This window comes from Macaca nemestrina, chromosome 3, assembly GCF_043159975.1.
Source record: "Macaca nemestrina isolate mMacNem1 chromosome 3, mMacNem.hap1, whole genome shotgun sequence".
Lineage (NCBI taxonomy): Eukaryota > Metazoa > Chordata > Mammalia > Primates > Cercopithecidae > Macaca > Macaca nemestrina.
Genome location: NC_092127.1, coordinates 50,853,800 through 50,877,412, shown reverse-complemented (window position 1 = coordinate 50,877,412; position 23,613 = coordinate 50,853,800). Strand labels below are relative to the sequence as shown.

Below are 23,613 nucleotides of genomic sequence, written 5' to 3'. Positions count from 1 at the left end.
ATTGCTCTGGCTAGGGCTTCCAGCAAAATATAGACTACTTTTGCCATTTTCATCTCTAGTTGTTTTGTGCCTCTATAAAACACTGTTGAATATTGCTGATAGCAACAACTCCTATTTAGTTCTTGATTTTAACTGAAATGGTTTCAGTGGGTCCATATTTAAAGTTGTGTTTATTTAACTGGCTTTTAGCAAATATAATTTATCATATTTAAGTAATAACCCTCCATTAGTTATTTAGGAACGGGTGCTTGGATGATTAATACTGAGTGTCAACTTGATTAGATTGAAGGATGCAAGTATTGATCCTGGGTGTGTGCGTGAGGGTATTGGAAAAGGAGATTAACATTTGAGTCAGTGGGCTTGAAAAGGCAGACCCACCCTTAATCTGGGTGGGCGCCATCTAATTAGTTGCCAGTGTGGCCAGGATATAAAAGCAGGCAGGAAAACATGAAAAGGCTACTAGACTGACCTAGCCTCCCAGCCTACATCTTTCTCTCGTGCTGGATACTTCTTGCCCTCAAACATCGGACTCCAAGTTCTTCAGTTTTGGGGCCTAGACTGGCTCTCCTTGCTCCTCAGCTTGCAGGTGGTCTATTGTGGAACCCTGTGATTGTGTGAGTTAATACTTAATAAACTCCCCTTTATATAGATATCTATCCTATTAGTTCTGTAGGATAGAGAACTATCTCTAGAGAACCTTAATTAATACAGTTGCTAATTCATCAAATGCCATTTCAGCATCTGTCTGTATGTCAGTGGTGTGCCGGAACCATCTCACCCTGTTCCCAACTCATTCAGAATCATCACATTGGCCAAATGGTTGAACTGTTTTTAAATGGTCATGGTGAAAATATTTACACCATGAATATCAGCAAATGCAATAAATCAGGGATTTTATTTTTTGAGGGCTGGTCTTAAACATTTATAGCCATTTACAGCAGCCAATGGATATAATCATATAGTTTTTCTCACTGATTTAATTAACATGACCCATTCATTCAAAAAGTACCTACTAAGCAGACACTATCATGACAAGTGCTGTGCACTGGGGATACAACAGTGAAGAAAAAGGCATGCAAAATTCTTACTTTCATGTAACTAAACATCTAGTAGAGTTTGTAGTCTACAATGTGATTGTGTTAGCAGATTTCCTGATATTCAACTGTATTTTTATTATGGCATACAGCCTAATTAGTAAGAAGGTATGTTACTTTGATATACTGCTAAACTGAGTTTGCCTATGTAATCTAGAATTTTAGCATCCATATTCGTAAGTGTTATCACTTTGGGGGTTGTATTTTTGTATTATATTGATCAAGTTTTGCCATTAAGGTTAAGTTGTTTACATAAAATTAATTGGAGAACTTTCCGTCTATTTCTGAGGTCTGCAATAGTTTAAATAACATTGGAATCATCTTTAAAGGTTGGATAAAACTCAGCTGTGAAACCATCTGGACTTGGGTACCTATTTTAATGGCAGATCTTTAATTGCCCTTCCAATCCCTTCTATGGTAATGCATCTATTCAAAGTTTCTATTCATTGGCATATCATACCTTTGATCAAAATCATGCATCCTGTCTAGATTTTCAAATTTATTATCAAAAAGCATCACTATGTATTATTTTATAATTTTAAGGCCCTTTCACATCTGTGTTATATCCATTTTATGTTTTGTGTTTTGTTTTTTGTGTTTTGTGTTTTGTGTTTTTTTGAGACAGAGTCTCATTCAGTCGCCCAGGCTGGAGTGCAGTGGTGTGCTCTTGGCTCACTGCAAGCTCCGCCTCCCGGGTTCACGCCATTCTCCTGCCTCAGCCTCCCAAGTAGCTGGGACTACAGGCGCCCGTCGCCACGCCCGGCCAATTTTTTGCATTTTTTAGTAGAGACGGGGTTTCACTGTGTTAGCCAGGCTGGATTTTTTCTTTTACTCTTCATCAGGCTCATGGAGAATTTTGTCTATTTTATTAGTCTTTCCAGAAGATGAGCACTTGGATCTATTGTTTTTCATTTTGTTTGTTGTTGTTTCTCCTTCATTAATTTCAGTTTCTACCTTTATGTTTCTTCTCAATATCTTCTGACTAATTTTATTTATCTTTTTTCTAATTTCTAAATTTGTATATCGAGTTCTTCTTTGTTTTTAATAATGACGGTATTCAGTGTTATATGTTTTCCTCTGACTATAGCTTTAACTGCAAACAGATTTTGTCATGAAATGATACCCATTTAGATAATGTATATGGAAATGTCCTATTATAATTGCACATTTATCAGGTCTTCCGTGTATTTCTGAAAGCTTTTGCTTTATTTATTTAAATGTCCTGATGTTTAGTGCATACAGGTTTTTAATGTACTCATAAATTTTGCCTCCCATAATTGCATCATATCATTATTTATCCTGCTAATATTTTTATCTTGTTTAGTGTTTTTAACTTTAATTGGATTAATTATGGCCTTATATTAATATTGCTGCTATTGCATTCTGTTTGTATTTCCTTGTATCTAACATATTTTTACACATTTTTTCTATTACTCTGCTTTAAGTGTTTCTTGTAACCAATATATTGCTGAATTTTGTTTTTTAACCTAATACAACAATCTTTGTGTTTTGAAAGAATTCAGCCTTTTCACATTTAATTTACTAGGTTTTATATTTTCCATGTTTGATAATTATCAATTTTATTGTTTCCTTTTTCTTTCTCAGATTTTAGGTTGGTTTAAGAGGATGGCATTTATTTATTTTTTTCTTTTTATTTGGATGTTCTACTGTGCTCTTCACTTCTACCAATGGAAACTTTCCTTCCTGAAATTCATAATATGCCAATTATCTTCACCAATGAGACATTCTATATCCCAATTGCTTGCCACCCTAACCCAATTAGATTATTCCTTTCAAATACTTTGATTTCTGTGCTCATCCAACCAGATGAAATCTTTAGAATGATTATTTCACACCTCTCACCATACCCTACAAATCCCTAGGCTTTGCTTAGACAATTTAGTAATGTAATTCTAGACTACCACTGTTTCCATTGCAACATGACTTTTCCATTTCGATAATTTTGGTTTGTATTTCTATCACATTTTCAAGTATTCTATCATATTAAATTTAACTATATATGCGGCAAGTTTCATTGACTACCTCTTCATTTGCCTCTTCATTTTCCCCAATATTAAAGTTTTTTTCTGATTTATTTGTTGTCTGGATAGTGTTCTTCCTCTAGTCCTTTTGTCAGGCAGGACAAGTGAATAACACATTTTTTAAATCCTTCCACATATATAAATAGATTTCTTTCAGCCTGGAAGATGAATTCCAGCCCTTTCCTCAGGAGTCTCATATTTTTTCACTTCTAGTTTGTAGATGAGAAGTCTGATGATAGTGTGATTCTTTCTTATCTTAGAGGTAACCTGTTCTTTTAGCCTGTAAGATTATAAAATATTATCTTTACTCTTGGAGTTCAGGAATGTTCCCAGGATATGGAGTATCAGTTTCACATTTAACTTTGTGAGCTCCTTTAATCTGTAGATTCCATCTTTTTTCAGATGAGAGAAATGTTAATCTATTATTTGTCTCTCTTCTATCTGTTGTTTTTTGGGTTTTCCTCCTTCCGGGGCCCTATAAATTGCTTGTTGGAAAACACAAATGTGACAACCAAATCCATTATATTTTCCCTCATGATTCCCAATTCCCTTTGGTTTTACTCTGCTGTTAAGATTAGTTCTTCCAGGCCACAAATTCTGGCCTCACCAATTTCTCTTTCAAATTATCTACCAAATTTTAGACTGAGAAATCACGGTTGGTTTGTTTTCCTTTGATCAAATGCGTCTCTTTACTCAGTAACTAAATTTTCCTCATGCTCTAATAATTTTTAGTTCATGCCATCATCTATCTCCTTCAGCAATTGTGCTCCATTAGGAGATTTCTGTTCTGTGTGTTCATTTTTTAATTTATTCACCTTTTCAACTAGCATGTGTTGTGTGCCCACTATGTGTTAGACACTTTTATGGATGCTCAGGATAGAGCAGTAGAAAAGACAGAAAAAGGGCTCTTCCCTCATGGAGAAATGAAATTGATAAATAAAATACATCATGTATCAGAGTGATAAATGACACAGAGGAAATAAAGCAAGGAAGTAGAATAAATGATTAAGGGTAGGATAGATTGCTATTTTATATACATAGTCAAGGAAGCCTTCACTAAGAAAGTAAAGTAGAGCAAAGACTTGTTGAAGGTGAAAGTCTTGGGAGATGAGTGCTCTAGGTAAGGGAAACTAAGGTCAAATGTAATTAAAAGCAGAGTGGGAGAAGCGGGTGGGAGTAGGAAATATGGTTTGAAAGCATAAAAAGGGTCAGATACTGTAAGCCAGTCTCAGGGCTGCCACACTGTACAACTTTAGGGGAAATGTTTGTATTAGAGTCTATGTGAATGAGAAGCCCTCCAGTATAAGCAAGTATGGACACAAAGAGGCCAGTTAGGAAGCTACTGCAATATCTAGGTAATAAATGATAACAGCTGGTACCAAATTTGTAGTAGTAGACATGATGAAGAGTGGTCAGATTCTGCTGTGTTTTGAAAGTAAAGTCACCTGGCCATCCATCCAGGGCTGGCTTCATGGGCATGCGACCTGTGCAGGAGCCCAGGGCCCTGTGCTTAGAGGGGCCCCATGTGTGAATAAATGCTCTGCTGTGGTCATCTTGAAATTCTTGAAAAGTTTTGAACAAGGAGACCTGAATTTTCACTTTGCACTGGACCCACAAACTATGTAGCACATTATGCAGTCCTGTATGCAGCAAATATTTGCTGGTCATTCACTCCTGGAAATAGGATCTGACAGTCCATCAAGGAACAAAACAGAAAAATTATGTTCTCATGGGATTTACACTGTGAAGCAGATAATGGAAAATAAACATAATAATAAGCCAATTAATTAGTATATTCGAAGGTGATTAGTGCTATGAAGAAAAGTAGAATCTGGTAAAGAGACTTCAAGAAAGGTGTAGACCTCAACTTACATGATTAAATGGAGTAGTCAGGATAGGCCTCCTTGAGAAGGTGAGTTGTCTGAAGACACTTAATTAAGATAACAGAGTTGATGAAGAGAATACCTGGGAAATGAGACTCCCTAAGAACAGCTAACAAAAGACTCTATTGTAGGAGTATCCTCACTATGTTCCAAGAGTAGCATAAGCAAGGGAGAAAGTAGGAGATAAAGAGGAACAAAGGAGGATAGGCAGATACCATAAGGTCTTGTAGCCATTGAAGCACTTTGACATTTACTAAATGAAATGAGGAACTATTGAAGAGATTTGAGCAGAGGAGTCCCATCTGATTATGTTTAAAAGGATTATGGGTGTATAGAGAATCAACTATAGGAGGGCAAGGATCCAATCAGTTTGAAAACTATGCAATAATCCAGATGAAAAGTGATGGTAGTTCTGATCAAGTTGATAGCAGAAGAGGTGGTAAAAAGTGGTCAGACATTTGACATATATTGCAGGTAGAACCAACAGAATTTCCTACAGGACTGAATGTGGAGGTGAGATAGAGGAGTTGAGAATGGCCCTAAAGTCTCAGCCTGAGAAACTGAAAGAATGAAGTTGATGAGAAGCTGGAAGGATGAAAATGAATAAGTAGGTCCAGAGAGGAAGATGAGAGTTCAGCTTTGGACATGGGAATTGTCTATTAGACATCCAAGAGGATGTGGGTTAGTGTTTCATCTAGAGATCAGAGTAGAGGTCTGTGCTGGAAATATAAATATGGAATCATGGAAATGTAGATGAGATTTAAAGTGCTGAGACTGAGAAGATCAAGGGACTGAGTGTCCACAGAAGAAAGGGCCAAGCACTGAGCCCTGGGGCACTCTAACATTAAAGAACTGGGAAGAAGACCAACCATCAAAGGAGACTGAGATACAGCAAGCGGTGAAGTAGAAAGTAGAGTCACAAAATAATGGGAGGAATGGAATTGAAAACAGTGAATGTAGACAACTCTTTCAAGAAGTATTTCTCCAAAGTGGAGGAAAGAAATGGGGTAGAAGCTGGTAAGGGAGTGAGATCAAGAGAATGAATGTTTACAATGGTAGAAACAGCAGCATGTTTATGTGTTGGGTGGAATAATGCATCAGGAAATAAAAAATTGATGATGTAGGAATTGGGAAGAATTGCTGGAGCAATGCCCTTGAGTAATTGAGAGGGGATGCAATGTATTCCCCAAGTGAAGGAATTGACTTTAGATAGACACATAAATTGTTTATCTATGATTCTGTTGTAACAGGTAGGACAGCAGAGTATGTGGCATAGATACCGGTAGTGAATTAATGTGGTGGTGGAAATGTGTAGAAGTTTTCTTCTAACTTATTTTACTTTCTCTATAAAGCAGGAAGCAAGGCACTAAGTCAACAGGATTTGCTGGTAGACTGCATGTGGAATATGCACACAAGAAAAGGAGTGAAGGATGACTCCAAGTTTTTTGTTGTGAACAGTGGGAAAAATAGAGTTGCCATATGCCAGTGGAGTACTGGAGCTGACTTATACTGGCTCAAAGCCAAACATTAAATTTCCAAGAATTCTTTGAGCCAGTTGTTAAACACAGTCATTATTAAAAATTAAATTATACATGTTTTCAATTAATTTATATTAAAAATAAAAATAGTAAATACTCAATACTGATTAGTTTATTGCATTTTACCATATTGATGTTCTTGAGGTTATTTATACCTATTATTTCTGTGTGGTGTAAATACTGTATAACAGCACACTACTATGCATCTCTTCCCAACTGTGCATTCAGTTACATAAAACTAGTATTTTGAAATCAGCCACGATTAGAGTATTTACACCACAGAAATTGGAAAAATGCTAAAAATAAGAGCTTGATTTATTGTTTGGTTGCTTGTCTAGACTTAAGAAAGTGAAAGAAAAAATGTTAATGTTATAGATTAAATTTAAAGATATATAGCTGTGTCTGTTATAATACACTGTGAATACACAGAGTTGAGGAAATATTCCAGTATTCAAAACCTTCATCTGATTTAGCAAAATCATTGTATCATTGACAAATGAGTAAAGTTCCAACACACATCTGCATTGTTTCACTTTGATCTTAGTCATTAAAGTGCATAAAAACGGCAACCAACATTCCTGTTAGAACTATGCTTGTTCATCAGTTGCAACCATAGTTCAGCTACAAACACAAGAGTTCCGTCAACAATCAATGAAAGCATTCTGTAAGAATCAACTGGCTATCAGTAAAATGTATATAATACATTTTATACATTTATACACTATAATACATATAATAAATGTATATGCGAGTGTATTTTTTTTTCAAGAAGCCAGTTGTTAAACATTTAGTAACTCACACTGCCTTCACTAAATAGAGGGAAGAGCCAATCTGTGGGGCATTTCTGCCAGTACTGCATGTTCTTTCTCTGCCTACTGACCTAAGGACATCCTTAGGTGCATCATTAATTTCCTTTCTCTACTCCTCACTCACTTTTAGGACAGCAATAATCCAAAGAGTACCAACAGAAAGAGCAGAGGGGCATCAGCCAGTCTCTTCTCGGTTCCTTTCATGGGCCACAAAATGCCTTAGAACTCCTTCTCCCCCAGAGGTTTCCCTGAATTGCCAGGACCAGTAGAGATTCAGAGAAGACTCCAAGGATGATGGAAAACCTTTAGGCTTACTCCAGCCTAACTCTTTCCCCACTGTCAGCTGTCTAAATCACATAACTTTCAGAGGAGAATATAGAATTATTGGGCTTTGTGTACTCATCCACTTGCATTGTGCTGTTTGCAAGACTGTGTGGGTAATGGAAGTGATGCTGGACTTAGACACAATAGACATAGGCTCTGGTTGGCCTCTCAGATATCAGACAAATCACTAAACATTAACTGGAGAGTTTGGTCTAGAAGAACTTTAAGTCCTTTCTAACTAAATTTCTATCAGATATACTCGTAGTGGGTAAGGGGCATCAGGAGATGGTAGCCTGGTGACTACTTACTATAAAAGGATATAGGTAATGCTCTAAGATTAGATTATATTTTTTTAAAACCTCCGATACATATTATTCTATCAATGAGAATTTCCATTTATATGGAAAAAAATTCATTGGTAGTAGAAAGAAAGTTTGCGATAATAATTGACTGTATATACTCAATGAACCTTACTCAGTTTTCATTAGCATTTTCATGCGTGTGCGTGTATGTGTGAGTGCGCGCGCTTGTGTGTAGGTAGGTAGTTCTATGCAGTTTGTTCCCATGTAAAACTTCATCACAACCACCATCAGGAAACAGAACTGCTCCATCACCAAAAAATACTTATACTACTTTATTTTCACCCAACCCCACCCCTGTTCCCTAGTAGCCACTGTTCCCCATCTCTATAGTTTTATCATTTCAAGAATGTTATGTAAATGCAATTATACAGGGTGTAATTTTTCAATATTGGCCCTTTTTTCACTAAGCATGATGTTCTTCAAGTCTATTCAAGTTTATGCAGGTCTCAGTCGTTTGCTCCTTTCCATTGTTGAGTACCATTCCACTGGATGAATGCACCAGAGTTTGTTTAACCATTTACCCACTGGGGAGCATTTGGGTTGTTTTCAATTTTTGACTATTGCAAATAATGCTGCTGTGAACATTCACATGCAGATTTTTGCATGAGCATAAGTTTTTATTTCTCTGGGATAAATGCCAAAAGTACAGTCTTTGGGGCATACACAAAATGCATATTTAGTTTTATAAAAAATTGCCAGACAATTTTCAGAGTGGCTGTACCGATATACATTCCCACCAGTAATGGAAGACTGATCTAGTTTCTCCGCTCTGCCATTCTCCACAACATTTGACATTGTCACTATTTTTAATTTTACCTGACCTTATAGGTGAGTGGTAATATCTCATTGTGATTTTAATTTGCATTTTCCTAATGGCTAATGATGTTGAACAACTTTTCATGTTTATTTGCCTTTCATAGGTCCTTTTTGGTGAAATGTGTCTTCATGTCTTTTACTCATTTTCTAAGTAGATTGTTTGTTTCTTTACTCTTGAGTCTTCATTTTTCATATATTCTAATCTAGATACAAGTCCTTTATTGGATATGCGGTCTTGCAAACATTTTCTCCTAATATTCTTATTGTTAATCCATAAAATGGTGTCTTAAAGAACTGCTGAAGATCTCACAAATTCAAATGAGTTTGAAAGAAAATGTTGAAAAATAAGGAATACCTTAAAAGACTATAAATAACAGTCATTTCCCCAGTTTTTCTGAAACAATGAGAAATTAGTATTACATTTTAGGTAGCAGATGCATGAAGGTCATTGAGACCCATGGGGAAAAGTTACATTTTAGTGTACCTACACCAAACTGATTTATTCTCATTACCTTAAATTGAAGACAAGGGGATAAGAACATTGAAGTGGTTTACTAAGAAGTTTATCAAGCATATGCCAATATAATTATTTTTTTTAATCCTACAAGAAAATAGGTGTCAATAAATAAGTCATTTATAAGCTAATGGGACTTATTTCCAGTGTATTGAAATTGAAAGAGAAGCTTATTTAAAGATTAAGAAAGACATTAAGGAATGCGTTTCAGAAACATTAAATGGTACTAATAATGTGCTAAGTATTTACCTCTAAGTGAAAGAAATGTCTAGAATTAAAAAAAAAAAAAACTAAGGGAAAGAAAAGCATTTTATTAGCAAACAAAAACCAAACCTTGTGCAATATACTACCTAAATATCAAGAATAATTATCACTATTACTATTTTTTAAAAACTGATAAGAAAAAGCAAATCTTTTTAATAATAGTAGGAAAATGGATATTTGCTTATTACCTGAGAAAACAAAATAATCCTCTAGGGTAGTTTCAAAAATGCAACACTTTAGTAATTAAAATAAAATTATAATTAATGGATTAGATTCTGTGTATTTGCAGATAAAACAGTAATATAATTAAGCATAATGATGAAAATGGAATAGGGTGTTATTGGTTAGACCTTGCTTCATATTATCTAATTCTAGAAAAACACTGGACAATAAAGATAATGATTTGTAACAGATGTCTTTCCCTTGCATTAATGGAAATGTTAGCATAGTTTTTAAAGTTATACTAAAATCATCAGCTAACTTGTCTAATCTGAACTACTCTGAAAACTGTATGTTCTGAAAGCTATTTCAAATAAGAAGTCTGTTTTTGAAAAACCAGTGTTACAGAATGACTCCTATGTTTGGGGGAACCCTGAACCACCAAAATTGAACAAATGTCTCACCTCCATATCCTAAAATGAAAGCCTGCTTTATTGTTTTCTGATGACAGGAAAACATTGGATGGCTATTCATGTTTGCTGCAAGATTTGGATACAATCAAAGCCAAAGATCCATCCAAGTTATACATCTGGGAATTGGAGTTCGCCAAACAAACAACAATAAAAAAGTTATTGATTAATGAAGTTTTTATCTCACTGCCTAAAATCATTCTCCCAGAATTCTTAGCACTGCATACCTATCAATAATACACACTATTCTATCACCCATATTTGAAAACATTAACATTTCTTCCTCTTTCACGGTGACATCAGACAGCCACATGTTCTACCAGAATTATGTAAAGGAAGGGGTTTATTTTATCACTGAGGACTGGAAACCAAGGTTTTTGAAGCCTTAATGAGTAGAAGTCAGAAAACCTGTCATTTCAAAGCTTCAAGGCCTTTTATTAAGCCTCCCGAGAGGTTGAAGCAGAAATTCATCTGTGGAACACATAATTTGTTTGGGGGAAATCAACAGAATGAATCCTTTAATTACACAATGTAAAGGATTGATTCCTTGATCTTGTGGAAAACGTTGACATCACCGTCAGCCTCCTTCATGCTTTAGAAAAGGTGTTTTAGGCAATTGAGCGTGCTGTTCAGAAATGCAGTAGCACTCTGCCTATGAGCCAGCCTTGTCTGGAGAGGAGAGAAGAAAGGGAGGTGTGTGAGAGACAAGACATTAGGTCAGGTTCTGTCTGATTGAGGCAATGCACTGCATTACAAATTATTCCTTGTTATTGTACTGGAGTTTTGGGGTTGTTTATTTGTTTGCACTTTGTTTTGTTTCACTGCCTTTTATTTTAGTAAGTGGAGATCTGACATTGAAAAAATTGCCAGAAAAAAATTTCAATTCACATTGGAGGAAAGATGTGGCTCTCCTCCACAGGTTCTCATGCTGTGATTTTTCAAAAGGCAATTAAGCCAGAATGCACAGATGTGGGCCTGCTGGGCACTATCCTACAAGACCTTGTGTGGTTTTCTCTGAAGGGAGAGGACATTCCCATTGCCAGCATCTTGAACCAGAAAATAGTCTAAGAAATTCCTCCCCCTCTCTGAGCTGCATGGTAATTGGGCTTAGGCTCCAAAGCAACTTGCAGACTGGGGGGATGTCAAGCTGGGGGGTTCAGGCCAGAGGTCAAATTGGGACTGTGAGATGTGAAAGAATAGTCAAATCTCATAGCTGGTGGTAAATTAAGTTCCATGGTATTTTTCCCTGTTTTCCCTGAACTTTCAATAAAGTCCTAATAAAATACATGGTTTGGTCTCAACTCTGTATGGGGAGTTAAGTGAACTTCCTAACCTAATTAGGAATGATGGAATGAAAGACAAAGCAGGCCAGAACAATGAAACCTTTGTTCCAGGCTGTAAGAGTTGACTGGAGCTTCAGAAGGTAATAGACAGAGGCTTTGCTGGGGCTGCTTGACAAGGAGCCTGGAGCAGAAGGGCTGGTGAGAAATATATCACCAAACGGACATAAGACAGGGCTCTCAGGAAGAACAAAAAGGTGAGGTGGGCAGGCAGGGTGAGGGCCTAACATTCTAAAATTCCAAGCAGTTGCAAACCCAACATCAATTATCATTTATGCTTAAGTAGAAAATTCAGACTGACATGGGCTGAAAATGCACTTGCTAATACAATATCTTTTTAATTAATCCCTTCCCACTGCATCCCAGCACCATCACTCTGGTCCAGCTCCTCACTGCCTGACGGCCAGATTCCTGCCACAACCTAGAATTCAGACACCGAATTACTCTCCCTGACATATGGACTTAACACCACCATGATGTTAATCTTCACAAAACATTGACTTCATCCTAGGACTCTTCCGCCCACACAAATCATATGCAATGGCATAAAATTCCACATCTTGGATCATCAGTGATGATGCTGACAAGAGTGACAAGAGGCAGGAAAACATAGAGTTAACCAATAACCTGGGCTGAGACCTTTGAATGAGAGTAGCGATTAGGAATAGACTTCACACATCTCAATCCTGAGAGATCAGCAAGAAGGAGATTGGGAACAAGAGTTCTTATCAATGAGGACTGTGAAGGCATATGGAAAAGACCTGTGCTGGAGACCAACAAGCAAGCATATGAGACCGTAGCTGCCTTAGCTGAGAACTGGAGGCTTCAGCAGTCTCTACCCTCCAGCAGGATGCAGTGCAAACTTGCCCAGATGTCTTGAAAACAACGTGTGTGATTTATTTCCCCACTCAGAAGTTGAAAGGAAAATATAATATGGTAACATTGTTTTCCAATTGGGATTGCTGGTGGCTAACAAAACACTGTAAGCCATGTGTAACTGCACGTTTATGAAGAACCTGCTGCATGCCGGTCCCTAAGGCAACGTGGAGGAAGAATTGGAAGCCACAGGCCATGTCCTCCTGTTGCCAAGACCTAGAAGTAAAATAAAGAAGAGACTTTTATAGGAAAATGTAACAGGCTCCCCAATAAAAGTGAGTATAGGCTACTGTGGGAACGTATAAGGAGTCCATGAAACTGGGACCCAAGGGGGACATGGGAGAACTTGCCGGAGGAAGTGACATCTGATCTGAGATACCATGATTAAGCAGGTGCTGGCCTAATATAAAAGGAGGGTCATTTCTTAGATTGCTGCAACAAATTACCACAGGCTTGATCAATAAAAGCAACAGGAACTAGAGAGAATTCTGGAGAGAATTCTCCAGGTTGTGAAGGGCAAAGTCTGAAATCAGCATCATCAGGCCCCAAGATGTCAGGGTTGTGTTCCCTCTGGCGGTTTTCAGGATATCTCTTCCTTGCCTCTTTCTGCTTCTGGGGGTTGCTGGCATTCCTTGGTCATGTCACTCCAGTCTTTGCCTCCACCTTCACATTGCCCTCTCCTCTGTGTAGGTCAAGTCTCCCTCTGCCTCCCTCATTAAAGGACACTGAGGATTACACTTAGCATCCCCAGATAATCCAGCATAATCTCTCCATATCAAGATGTTTAACTTAATCCTATGTCAAAAGATTCTTAACTTTTTTTCCATAGAATGTAACATCGCTTGTTCAGGAATTAGGACATGGCTATTTTGAGGGGGGGGGGGGGTCACTTTTCCACCTGCCAAGGAAGGGACGTGGAGGGGCATTCTAGAAAGTAAAAGAGGTGTGCACAAAGGCTCAGAAATGTGAGAGAGGGATGGGGAATTGGGGGAGAGTAGGAAGTTTAATATGGCTTGGGTGTTGGTTGCAAGAGTGGAGAGAAAGAAAGCTGGAGACGTAGGAAGCATCTACAATATAAAAGGTTTTATGGTTTATTCTCCTGCAATCTGAAGGAGAAATGCCCAAGAAAACAACACTGCCTGAACAGCCCTGTGCCTTACTGAGCATTAGAAACTGCTCTGGGGACATGGACTGAGCAGGAGAACAGGTTGCAAGGATTAGTGTTGTCATGCATCAAAGGAGTACATGGGCCTCTTCTGCAGGGAACCACATGCACCCCAGGGGACTGGGTCCCTTTGGGGGAGCTTAAAAATAAGAGTTAACTGCTAAACCCCAGCTGCTTCTCACCACAGCCCCTCAGCCATTCTTCTCTGAAATATTTCAAGGTGGAATTTGTAGTTCAGGTAACGTAGCTTATGTAAGCTGTATTTCTTTATTTTTTTATTTCTTTCTTTTTTTTTTGAAACTGCACATCTTTGGATATGTTTCTTTTTTCTTTTTTTATTTTTATTGTTATACTTTAAGATCTAGGGTACATGTGCACAACGTGCAGGTTTGTTACATATGTATACATGTGCCATGTTGGTGTGCTGCACCCATTAACTCGTCATTTACATTAGGTACATCTCCTAATTGTAAGCCGTATTTCTCTAGGAACTCTTGTTCACAAATAAATATATAGATTGCTAGAGAAATATTTATCCCAAAAGCTTCTTCATCCTGTCCAGTCACCACACCCACCAAAATCTTTCATTCTTCTGGTAAAGGAGCAGTGACTGAAGGGCCCCTGCATCATCCTCCTTATTCCCTTATAGTTTGGGTTTCCTCTGGTGGAAGAAAGACACAGAGAGAAGGACAGAGAGAGATGGGGGAGGGAAGGACAGAGAGACAGAAAAGAATACATGAGTGCGTAAGTTCACTAAGTATTTACCAAACACCTACTGTGTGCCAGGCACTATTCAGATTATATAGAAAATAGCAGTAAGCAAGACACAGGGAATTCACATCCCAGAAGTTTCGGGTTGTCCTTCCTGTGTCCTGCTCCATGCCTAGCACTGTGCTAAGCTCTTTGTACGCATTATTTCTTTATACCCCACAGAAATGGAGATGAAACAAGAGGTCAGACAGAAGGATAGACCTACCCTCAAGATAGAGGTAGAAGTAGAAATGGAGAAGGCTTACCTGAAAATTATCTGGATGTTACCTTGCCTATAGAACTCAATTTCCTACAGCCATTTGTTTCAGACTCCAGGCTAGAATCAGATGGTTTTCCAGAAACCCCAGCCAAGTAAAGCAAAAGAGTTCCAAGGATAAATAAAGGGAAAAGTTCATAAGTTTGACCAGCACTTTTGGCCATGGTAAAGTAATATGGACTTGGCTGGACACTCCTGGTTATTTATAGAGCAAGTGAACACTAAAACATGCTGCAATTGCAGATGGCTGGGCCAGATGATCTGTCACGGTCCCTTCCAACTCCATTTATTTTGTGATATTTTATTTTTGCCCTAGTACCTATCACAAGGGCTAATAAGTGAACCATTATTATGAAGGAGAAAAAAGCCCAGACAAAAATTTTACATAGATTTTGTAAAGTAAAATTAAACAATATGAAGGGAGAAAATACACTTTTTAAAGGAAGGAATAATTGCATTTCTAATTTGATGAAACCTAATCAACAAGAAGATCTTCTAGTCACTTGTGCGTAGGGAGATGGCTATGACTACAAAACCATAAAAGATCTGAGAGTTCATCAGAAGAGCCCCTCGCATTTTACAGAAAAGGCTACTGTGGCCCAGAAAGGTGACGTGGCACGCCCAGGTCTTCTGACTCCTGTCCAAAGGTCTTTTATCCAAACCACTGTTCAAATCAGTTCAATATAGATTGTCTTCTCAATTAAGGAACTCCTAGAAAATTCTAGTCCTAGTAAAAGTTAAAATAGATACATTTGATATGCTAATGTGTGTGATTTGTGCTTACAATATAATTTTATATATCAATTCATATAAAATTTAATGGTTATCTATAGAGACAACTTCTCCTAACTCATAAGCTATACCAAGAAGCTATTTAACTCTTTTACAACAAGTACATAACAATGAAGTAAATGATGGCCTCAGTGGTACATTATGTTACGTCTTGTTTAAATAATTTCTAGAGAAACAACTTAAATCTAAACCTTGGCTCACATCTGATCTCCCCCTGGAATTGTGAGGAATAATCTGGCAATGAAATATCCTAGCTAGAGACTGTTATTCATCTGCATAAACATAAGGAAAATATTTTATTTGAGGTACTATAGGACTCAAGTATTTTTTCCTAGGTTCCCTTGTTTTTAACAAGAATATGAGATTTTCAGGCAAGAAACATCTTCGTGGGTTTTGAGACTAAGAGAAGATCAAGATGTTGTTATCTAGAGCAAACAAAACAGCATAAACATGCCAGGTGAGAAACCAAGTCAATCAGTTGTTGATTATTCTCTTTCTTCCTGCTGTTGAGCAAAATAATATTTCAATCATACCACTAAAATGTCAAACATCTTCCAAAACATAATTGGACAGAAAGATTCTATTGAGCCATGGTCCCCTCTCAATCTGATACAAAAAGTAGAAGGGAAGGCCAGCGATCAGCCTGTGGCAGATCCATTATTACCTCAACAGGAAGAGTCTGTCTTTATTTACGAAGAAAATCAATGCCCACTAGAGGTTCTCAGTGCTAGTTTTAGGAGAGAAAAGTCTATTATGATCATGATAAAATAACTTTGTGGTGAATAGCATAAAGAAATTAACATTTATTGAGTACTTACAATTAGTTCAGTACTTGAAGTACTTATTTAGTCCTCATGAAAATCTTTTAAGGTGCCCATCTGGCAAAAAAAAAAGAAAAAAGAAAGAAAGAAAGAAAGTAAAGAAAAGAAATGAGAAAGAAAAGAAAACAAGTCTACAATGGTTAATAGACCAAGTCTACAAATAAGAAAAGCTGTGAATAGAAAGTCAAGTCTCTCTTCCCCCAGGTTTATACCCCTGCATCACTTAGAGATTTTTCTCATCAAACAGTCCAAAAGGAGCATTGGAATAAGCTTTTGAGGATATGAGGTGACCTTCTCCTTTCAATACAAGAAAAGAAATTTTGAATAAGGAAATCTGAAATTTCTATTGTTATAGTTATGTGTTAATTTCAGAATTCTTTACCCAAGAATTCTGAGGATTTTGTAGTCATGAATCTACAGCAATCATTAAGGAAAATCCTAGATGATTTCTTTTGCCTCAGATTCTGTAGTCCTTGCAGAACGAAACTTTTGTCATCTGAGAACACCAACATTTGTTCCCAGTTCTCTGCAGGGCATTAAAGTTAAAAAGAGTTGTATGAGTAGGTTCTCTAAATGGATTTTCCTCAACAATCACTGAACACCTAACAAGACAACAAGAACTTGTGATGTATAAGAGTTTCTAGCTGATGGAATGTCTGTGGACATCCACACATTCTGGATGTCCTGGAGGAAATTGTACGGTATCTGTCACAGGGTTTCCCATGCTATTTTAAACGCTTGTGATGAGGAAGATTTTCTGCCGAATAGGATGCACCCAAGGGAGACAAAAACTATTAAAGTTTTTGGTTGCTCTAAAAAATCCTATTTAGCATTACTTTAAAATAAGTTATTACTGAAAAGAGAAATAACAACTTGGAAATCACAGTATATGTGTAAACCTATTTATGAAGCCATTTCAGAAAAGTTTTATAATAGATAATAACAGGCTAATTTGTGTGTGTGTGTGTGTGTGTGTGTGTGTGTGTTTCCTTATATAATTTTTTTGCTGTATTGTGAATGTCAAGTTAATTAAAGACAGAAACTATACAATCCAAAATATCATCTCTATGTGACTCCAGGTTAGGTGTTGGAGTTAGCCAAAAAAATAAAGGAACTTGTACAAAAAAATTGGAATGCAGAAGTAAAACTGTAGACATGGTTAAATTTGTTTATGGATGGAGGTAAAGGCGCCCTGGAGGGTCCCAACTGGCCCCCACTCCCTTCTGTCCTGTATCTAGCTCTCCTTCCTGACTAATGGCAAAGCTAATCCATAGTGCCCCAGGCCCACAACAAGATGCTAAGCCATGGACCCACAGAGGCCTCTCCATGCGCTCCCCTGTTGTGAGAGCTGGACATGGAAGCTCTGATTTGTCCACCCATGCCAGGGCCTCAGACAGACTAAGGATGCTTTCCTGATTTTCTGACTTTCACGTTGAGATCTTCACTTCACTTCCCCAGTCCCTCTCACAGCTGTGTGAAGCACTAATTTTTATAATTTATTTATTCCACAATATGCATAGTGGCTCTGCATTTCCAAATGAATTTTGACTGATACAGTTGTACATATTACACACATTACATACATACCTACATGTACCCATGCATTTATCCACATATACATTATATAATTCTTTACTAAATTCCTTATATATTACATGGTTCTTATAAATAGTTCCCTAAGTCATTTTCTATATCCTCAATACCTAGCACAGTATCTGATATAAAATATATATGTAGTATTTATTGAATGCAAAATGAATGGCAAGCTAATTTTTAGATCACTGAAAAATATTCTTCTACCCAATGGAAGTTAATGCTCAGTAATTCTGGGAAATTATGCCAACATCAAAGAGTTCTTAAAAGTACAATTCAAATTTAATTTATTATTATATACAGTGGGCTTATTAAAAGTAATATTCAGAGATAATAGATTCCAGACCTGCTCAACTAGAGTGTTTTTCTGCAATATCATGTCAGCTCTTTTCTCCCTAAAATCAGGAAATTTCAAGTATAGGCATACCTCATTGCATTATACATCACTTTATTGCACTTCACAGATAATGCATTTTTCATAAATTAAAGGAATGTAGCAACTCTGCATCAAGCAAATCCATCAGCGCCATTTTTCCAACAGCATGTACTCACGTCGTGTCTCTGTGTCACATTTTAGTAATTTTGCAATATTTCAAATTTTTTCATTACTCTTATAACTGTTTTGGTGATCTGTGATCAGTGATATTTGAAGCTGCTATTGTAATTATTTTGGGGTGACACAAACCATGCCCATATTAGACAGCAAATTTATTTGATAAATGTTGTGTGTGTGCTGACTGCTCCACAGACTAAACCAGGATTCGTCCATTTCTCTTCCTCTCTTTGGGCCTCCTTATTTCCTGAGACACAACAATATTGAAATTAGTCCTATTAGTAACCCTGCAATGATAACTAAGAGGTCAAGTGGAAGGAAGAGTCCTGTGTCTCTCATTTTAAATCAAAAGCTAGAAATGACTAAACTTAAGAGGAAGACATGTTGAAAGCCATGATAGGCTGAAAGCTAGGCCTCTAGCACCAAACGGTAAGACAAGTTGTGAATGCAAAAGAAGAGTTCTTAAAGAAAATTGAAAGTGCTACTCCAGTGAACACATGAATAAGAAAACAAAATAGTTTTTATTGTTGATAGGGAGAATATTTAAGTGATCTGGATAGAAGCCACAACATTCTTGTAAGCCAAAGTCTAGTTTAAAGCAAGACCCTAACTCTCCTCAGTTCTGTGAAGGCTGATAGAGGTGAGGAAGATGCACAAGGATGGCTGGGCATGGTGGCTCATGCCTGTAATCCCAGAATTTTGGGAGGCCGAGGCAGGTGGATCACCTGAGGTCAGGTGTTCAAGACCAGGCTGGCCAATATGGTGAAACCCCATCTCTACTAAAAATACAAAATTAGCTGAGTGTGGCAACGGGAGCCTGTAATCCTAACTACCTGGGAGGCTGAGGTGGGAGAATCTCTTGAACCCAGGAGGCAGAGATTGCAGTGAGCTGAGATGACGCCACTGCATTCCAGCCTGGGCAACAAAGTGAGACTCTGCCTCAAAAAAAAAAAAAAAAAAAAAAAAAAAAGAAGGTGCAGAAGGAAAATGTGAAGCCTGTAGAGGCTGCCTCATAAGGCCTAAGGAAGAAGCTATCTTTATAATGTGAAATTGCAAGATAAAGCAGCAAGTGCTGATGTAGAAGCTGTAACAAGCTATCCCGAAAATTTAGCTAAGATAATTGATGAAGGTGGCTACACTAAACAACATGTTTTCGATGTAGACAAAACAGCCTTCTATTGGAAGAAGATATCATCTAGGACTTTCATAGCTAGCAAGATGTCAATGCCTGGCCTCAAAGACCAGGCTGACTGTCTTGTTAGGAACTAATGAAGCTGCTGATTTAAAGTTGAAGCCAATGCTCATTTACCATTTTGAAAATCTTGGGGCTCTTAAGAATTATGCAAAATTGACTCTGCCTCAGCTCTATAAAGAAAACAACAAAGTCTTGATTACAGCATATCTGTTTACCACATAGCTTACTAAATATTTTAAGCCTACTGTTGAGAACTACTGCTCAGGGAAAAAAAAAAAAAAGATTGCTTTCAAAACATTTCTACTCATTGACAGTGCACCTTGTCACCCAAGAGCTCTGATGTAGCTGTAGAAGGAGGTTAATGTTATTGTCATGCCTGTTAACACATCATGTATTCTGCAGTGCACGGATCAAGGAGTAATTTCAACTTTCAAGTCTTATTATTTAAGAAGTACATTTTGTAAGACTATAGCTGCCATGGGTAGTGATTCTTCCAATGGATCTGAGCAAAGCAAATTGAAAACCTTCTGGAAAGTATTCACCATTCTAGATGTCATTAGAAATATTCAGATTCATAGGAGGAGGTCAAATTATCAATGTTAATAAGAGTTTAAAAGAAGTTGATTCCAACCCTCGTGGATAATTTGAGGATTTCAATACTTCAGTGAAGGAAATAACTGTAGATGTGGCGGGAATAGCAAAATAACTAGAATTAGAAGTGAAGTCTAAAGATGTGACTGGATTGCTGCAACCTTATGATAAAACTTTAATGAAGGAAGAATTTCTTCTTATGAACGAGCAAAGAAAGTAGTTTCTTGAGGTGGAATCTCTTCCTGATGAAGATGCTTTGAACATTGTTGAAATAACAACAAAGGATTTAGAATATTACATAAACTTAGTTGATAAAGCAGTGGCAGGGTTTGAGAGGACTGATTTCAATTTTGAAAGAAGTAACACTGTATCATGCTATCAGACATCACTGCATGCTACAGAGAAATCTTTCATAAAAGGAAAAGTTCATTGATGTTGCAAACTTTATTGTTGCCTTATTTTAAGAAATTGCCACAGCCACCCTAGTCCTCAACAACACACAACCTGAGCAGGAAGCAGCCATCAACATCAAGGCCAAACCCTCCACCAGGTGAAAGATTATGACTCCCTGAAGGCTCAAAGGATTCTTAGCATTTTTTAGCAACAAAATATTTTTAAATTAAGCTATGTATATTTTTTAGATATAACGCTATTGCACACTTAATAGAGTACAGAATAGTGTAAACATAAGTTTTATATGCATTGGGAAACAAAAAAATTTCTGTGCCTTGCTTTATGGTTATAATCACTTTATTGTGTTTGGTCTGTAACCAAACCCACACTGTCTTCAAGGTATGCCTGAATATAATTAATTGCTAAGTGACACTCCACCACAATCCCATGTCTGTGTCATGCATCTAGGACTGTTATGTTGCATTCTACTATGTTTATCCTTTGAAAATGGACCAAAAGGATGCCAGATACCTGTGGTTAGGAGTCTCCCTAGGTAAGAAAAATGTCTTCAAAGGGAAATAAGGGCTGGTGAGGCTGACTCATGGAGACTGGGGAAAAATCAATCCTGACGCCTCCACTCTTGGTCCTGGAATTTTATGTATTTATTGTTTGTTGTTGTTGTCATTGTTGTTGTTGTTGTTTTGTTGAGATGGAGTTTCGCTCTTGTCACCCAGGCTGGAGTGCAGTGACATGATCTTGGCTCACTGCAACCTCCACCTCCTGGGTTCAAGCAATTCTTCTGCCTCAGCCTCCCAAGTAGCTGGGATTACAGGTGCCTGCCACCATGCCCAGCTAATTTTTGTATTTTTAGTAGAGATGGGGTTTCACCATGTTGTTCAGGCTGGTCTTGAACTCCTGACCTCAAATGATCCACCCGCCTCAGCCTCCCACACTGCTGGGATTACAGGCGTGAGCCACTGTGCCCAGCCAGTCTTGGAATTTGAAGGGAGCAGATGTCTCTCTAGTCATGGATAGTTAGGGCAGCTTCCACCATCTGGAAGAAGGCCAGGAGCTAAGAATGATATGTATAATAGAACATAGGACAGTGGTCAAGTCATGTGTTGTAATTGAGATTATTTAATCTGTATCATCCCACATTGATGAGCACTGGAGTAGTACCACAAAGGCAAAAGCTGTGGCTATTTCGCTCACCAATAAACTTCTAATCCTAACTCAATGCCTGGCATAAAGAAGCACCCCATAAATGTTTGTTAAATGATGAGTTAAAGAATTTTTTCCCTGGCATCACTCAAATCTTATTTAAGCAGTATAACCTTGTCTAGTTGTGCCATGGAGACAAAGAAAAAGAATTTGAACTCAATTTTGGTCTAGAGCATTAAGGAGCAACAGTATCTGCCTCCCACACTACAGCCCTAAAGCCAGTTAGAGTGACCAGCACAGCGGTCAGGAGCAACATACTCCCAAAAATAGATGAATTCATGGAGAAAAGGTGAGAATCCTATAGTCCAGTTATTTCTTCCACCAGAACATTCTGTTCTATGGTCAATTTTAAAGATTCTAATTTCTTTACTAATATAGGAAAGTCATTCATTAAGTACTTACTACATCAGTGTATTGAAAAAATACCACTGTTTTCTTTTATCTGCTGCAAATTCATCAAAACTAAATGAAATGTGTCCCTCCCCTCCTTAGAAGAATAGTCCAGCATTTAATTTATCCTCCCAGTATCTGAGTTTTCCTGGACATTAATAGACAGGAAGATCCCTTTTCACTGTGAGTATTGAAAAGGAGATATCAGGAATGGGCTCACTTTTGTAGACAATCCTTAAGTAGGCATTTCGGTTTCCAACAGTTTCTCAAAAATTCTCTAACTGGTAGCCCAAAGACATATTTTGTTTTGTTTGTTTGACATGTGTTCAGTGTTCTAAAAGTTGTGAATTAGCTACAACGAAGATAAAACAATAGGATTGTCCAATGAGAGAAATGGAGGTCAAATTCTTTTTTGTAATAAAAATTGTATATATTTAAGGTGTATGACATGAGGTTTGGTTTCTATATACACATATAGTGAACTGAATATTACAGTCAAGCTAATTTACATATACATTATTAGTAACTACAGTCCTCATGCTGTACATTAAATCTCTAGAACTTATTCACCCTGCATGAATGAAACCAGCATTTGACCCACATCTCCCATTTCCCCCTTTCCCTGGCAACCACCCTTCTCCTCTCTGCTTCTAAGAATTCAACTTTTTTATATTTCACATATAAGTGAGATCATGCAGACTTGTGTCTGTGGGCTTTTAATGTGCATTTCCCTGATGATTTATGATGTTAAGTACCTTTTTATATACCAATTCACCATCTGTGTGTCTTCTTTAGAAAAATGTCTATTCAAGTCCTTTGCCCATCTTTTTAGCAAGCTTATTTGTTTTTTTGCTGCTGAGCTGTATGAGTTCCTTATATATTTTAGATACTAACCCCTTATCAGATAAATGGTTTGCAAATATTTTTCTCCCAACCTATAGGGTGCCTTTTCATTTTGTTGATTATTTCCTTGGCTGTACAGAGCTTTTTACTTTAATGTAGTCCCACTTGTTTATTTTCACTTTTGTTACCTGCTTCTGTTTGTTCATTCCAATAATAGAAAACCCTAAGGATTCTATTAAAAACTATTAGAACTAATATATTTAGTAAAGTTTCTTTACAACAGGATACAAAAATCAACATACAAAAGTCAGTAGCATTTCTTTAAACCAACAGCAAATTGTCCAAAAAGGGAATCAAGAAAACAATCTCTGTTATGATAGCATCAAAAAGAATAAAATAATTAGGAATAAATTAACCAAGGAGATGCAATAACTGAATGCTAAAAACTATACAATATTGATGGAAAAAAACTGAAGAAACCAATGGATGGAGACTTATCTTGTGTTCATGGATTAGAAGACTTAATATTGTTTAAATA

At 37.2% G+C, this 23,613-nt stretch overlaps 1 protein-coding gene across 10 annotated transcripts in view; it reads right to left on the bottom strand.

Moving 5' to 3' along the window:
- LOC105493253 (solute carrier family 7 member 11) overlaps positions 1 to 23,613 on the bottom strand; it is a 788,950-nt gene that overhangs the window by 423,632 nt on the left and 341,705 nt on the right. For 9 of the 10 annotated variants that reach the window (XM_071093030.1, XM_071093026.1, XM_071093035.1 and 6 more), the window contains one exon: positions 16,294 to 16,353. The gene's annotated coding sequence lies outside the window, so the exon portion shown is untranslated. Of the gene's footprint in view, positions 1 to 14,672; positions 14,731 to 16,293; positions 16,354 to 23,613 lie in introns of those variants that run through there. The other variant, XM_071093033.1, reaches the window with a different exon arrangement.